Source organism: Aedes albopictus, chromosome 2 (genome assembly GCF_035046485.1).
Source record: "Aedes albopictus strain Foshan chromosome 2, AalbF5, whole genome shotgun sequence".
NCBI classification, from domain to species: Eukaryota; Metazoa; Arthropoda; class Insecta; order Diptera; family Culicidae; genus Aedes; species Aedes albopictus.
Window position 1 is genome coordinate 339,091,760 of NC_085137.1, and position 4,405 is coordinate 339,096,164.

Sequence of the window (4,405 nt, forward strand, 5' to 3'; positions counted from 1 at the left end):
TGCACGTTTATTATGCTAATGTTGAAGAATCGGCCCTTGATCCTCAAAAGAGACGAACCAGCCAAGGGCTGAAAGTCTCTCTAATAAAGACAAATCAATCAATCAACCCTTGATCCTCAACCTGCACATTCTTTCGTCGATCGGCCACCAACCGATCACGCGCCTCTGCATGTCGCCCATCACAATAAAAGCTGTTCCCAGCTCACGTGTGTTGCCGCAACTCTGGTAGATGGTATGATTACCTCTAAACGTTCGCACCATAGATCCTGTCCAACACACCTCCTGCAGCGCTACGATTCCGAACCCGCGGTCCTTCAGTAGATCGGCGAGTATGCGGGTGCTCCCGATGAAGTTGAGAGATCTGCAGTTCCACGTACCGAGCTTCCAATCGCAAGTCCCTTTTCGTCGCTGTGGTCGTCGCCATTGGTATCGGTTCGCATTCTTCTCTTGTTGATTTTCCGGTGCTTGTCTTTTTTACGGCTGGCTCGCAGGGCCTGACACCAACCCACTAACCCAGGGAGCTGGGCTTACCTTCCCGGAAGCTACGGGTTCTGCGGTACCATACAGTATTGATGATGAAAAGTTTTTGGGCGCAGTTCAACCATCCCCAGATACTGGTTGGATTCTACGTTACCGCCACGATAGGTCCTGACGTCGATGATGTCGGAGAAGTGCCGTCCCTCAATCAGAACGTGGTTCATTTGCGATTCCGTCTGCAGTGGTGATCTCCAGGTGTAACTATAAGGGAAGCTGTGTTGGAAAAAGGTGCTACGTAAGGCCATGTGCTTGGAGGTGGCGAAATCAATGAGTCGTAGGCCGTTTTCGTTTGTCTGCTGGTGAGCGTTGAACTTTCCAATCGTCGGTCTGAATTCGTCCTCCTGGCCAACCGCAGCAGTTAGGTCACCTATAATGATCTTAGCGTCGTGGCTTGGGCAGCGATCGTACTCGCGTTCGAGCTGCGCGTTAAATGCGTCTATATCATAATCAGTGCTTCCGGAATAAGGGCTGTGCACAGATCGGCCCTTGATTCTCAACCTGCACATTCTTTCGTCGATCGGCCACCAACCGATCACGCGCCTCTGCATATCACCCATCAAGATGAAAGCTGTTCCCAGCTCACGTATGTTACCGCAACTCTGGTAGATGGTATGCTTACCTTAAAACGTTCGCACCATGGATCCTGAAGCGCTACGATGCCAAACCCGCGGTCCTTCGGTAGATCCGCAAGTATACGGTTCCTAATGAAGTTAAGAGATCAGCAGCTCCACGTACCGATTTTTCAACCACAAGTCCTTTTTGTTCGCTTGGGTTATACCGTTGGTCTCGGTTTGTATTATTCTGTTGCTGTTTTTCCATTACAATGGTATATTTCACAGCTGGTTCATATGGCCAGACACCAACCCCACACTTTCCGGAGGACCAAAGTACACAGTTGAGCTTAGAGTTCTTCCCTGGTACTCGGAAGTCGATCAGCCGCCCCTAACATGGGGATCAGACGTTATTGTGAATCGCTCCTCATGGAGAACAGACGATCAGGTGTGCAGTAGCAACCATTACACTCCTTCCCCCCTTCTATTTTTCATATGCATCCCATTACTTTTTTTCAATTTAATACCGGCTATTTGTTTGCTTTCCTTTGAAGCATAAATATATTCAAGTCAATTAGAGGAAATTTAAATGCACTATAATTACTATCTTGAATTTTGAAACGATGATGAAGTTTTGGATAAATTGGTGTCATATTAGAAAAATGATCTAATCGTTATAATTTTTCTTTCGTGTGAAGAATTTTAAGTTTAGTCAAAAGTTTCAAGTACAAGACACTGAAGACGACCTTACAGTTGAGGTCGAAATACGTATTTGTCAAAGGATGCAAATTCTTAGTGGAATTCAAAGGAACCGTACTTAACCCGATTTTCTTTTTATTTACAGATATTCCCCTAACAAGCCCAGGTTAATCATCATCAAAAGTTTTTTAATAGCTCATTATATAAGCATAAATGATCAAAATTTCATTGCATTCGGTTCATTGAATCCAAAGATATAACAGCTCAAAGTTGGCTATCAAATAATTATTCCTTTTTCTAGAACCTTCATAACTTCGTGTAGAATAGCCCGATCTTTTCCAAATTTTGACCACTGATACACAACTAGTTGATGAACTTACAGTAAAAATTTGAGAATATTCGATGCCCTTTTCGAAAAGTTACAGCGAGTTGAACATTTTTTGAAAAGAGAAATTTTTACCTGTCCCAGTTATTTTGAGTATCCCCTGTATGTTCATGCGCTAGTCTGGTCGAGTTTAGTCCACACATAAGAAACTATTCATTGAAGAATCCTGGAAAATGATAGAATCGACTACACTCATAGCACAATTATGAGTCACTCAAGAAACAATGATTTCATAATATAAATCGATTGTCATACAAAAATAACGCTTTTATTATGTAATATTCTTATCATTGAAACTCCTTTTTATTATTTTATATAAAAATCTTCTTGTAAAATTCACTTAAGGTGGTGAAAATTACTAAAAAGTTTGTAAATAATGAAAACTACAATAAAGTTCAAAATTGGCTGTGTAACAATTATGGGTCAATTTGTTGCCTATTATGGGTCACTCAAGAGGGATCGGCTCAACAACAATATTTTGTCCATTTTTTCTTTGTTTCAATGAATGATCACTTATTCTCGGTAGATAAACTAAAGTAGAATCTAAAAAAAATGTAAAGTTGTGTGATTTTCGGTGTTCCTTGTCACAATAATGAATCACTTGAATTTTGCCTGAAATTAGCTTTAATTAGCTGCAATCACATGAATTTCCACCTCAAGAACGTAAATTATACCTTTGTTCTGGTGGTGGCGATACCATTTCGCACTTGAAAATTACTAAAGCTTACTAGAGCTTACGAAAGCAGCATTCGCACTTTGCGATATTCGCAATCGAAGCGTTACTTTGACAGATGGTTTTGCGCGAACAAAAAATATTGAAAATATGTATGATTTGACGTATAAGCCTGCGTGCCGTAGCCGTAGTAACACAAAACAAATCAACTTAGGCGCCGTCCACAAATTACGTAACGCTCTAGGGGGAGGGGGGAGTACGAAAAATTAGGATTTTCATACAAAAAAGCATTACGGAGGGGGGAGGGGGGGTCCAAAAATGTCGATTTTAGCGTTACGTAATAAATGGATGCTGCCTTATGTACGAAAAATGATAACACAGCGTAACAAAAATTAACTTTTTGTCTGTCTCAAGAGCAAACTTATGTGTCTCCGAAGGATTTTGGGCCGCTGAATCCGAATCCGGGCTCAGATTTGCTTCAACACGTCACAATTTTGAGCTATACCTTAATTTATAGGGCAAAATATCCGATTTTGATTGCTTGAAAAAAATATTTCCATGCTTAATGGCTTGCAGTCAAAATAGACCAAAATCGCATGTTTGCCCTATAAATTGAGGTATAGCTCAAAATTGTGACGTGTTGGAGCAAATCTGAGCCCGGATTCGGATTCAGCGGCCCAAAATCCTTCGGAGACACATAAGTTTGCTCTTGAGACAAAAAAATGTTGCGCTGTGTAATGGCTAACAAAAGCTTGAAATTAATTAGTATTTATCTATTAAAGTGGAAACTGACTAATAATTGTGTGTGACCCATAATTGTGCAATGAATGTACTTCTATCATTTTTCTTCTCATTATCCATGCTTGCTGCGCATCGCAGATGCAGTACAAAAATTGAACCGGCCAGGTGAGCTGTGCAGCGTCTTGGTGTTACCGTGATCCGGGGTATCATTGATCAGCGGGGTAACATTGATCGGCTTGACCCACCTCATGAAATCTTCAAACAAGCATTTTACATTGAATCAGTTTCTTCTATGGAATGGAATATCGTAATCTGCTATCATTTAGCTATTAAATGACATGCAATTTATGAAAATTAAATTTCATAAACATTGAATTAAATCGATTTTCCATAACTGTGTTTCGTAACGCAATGAGATACACTGTCAAACATTCATGCTTAGCGTGAATACTAGATATAATATGAGGTTCGAAATCACTGTATTAGATCAATATGATATCCTAGAGTTGGATTTAATAAACGAAACTTTTATGAAAATGCTATTTTTCAGTAAAATTTACGATTTATTAAAAGTCGACTATCAATTCCTTAAGCCATTGCCTACCTTTAGGCGTTATTCGTGGTTTAAAGAATTTTAATCCTAAAATAACTGGAAAAGTACATTATTTGTAAGAATTTAGACAACATATTCGAAATCAGCGACCCCGAATTTAGTAAGTAAGGGTATTTTCAACACAAATGAACATTGATCACTGACATGATCAATGTTACCCCAAATCAACACAATCAAAAATTAGATTTAAAAACCCTATTAAACAT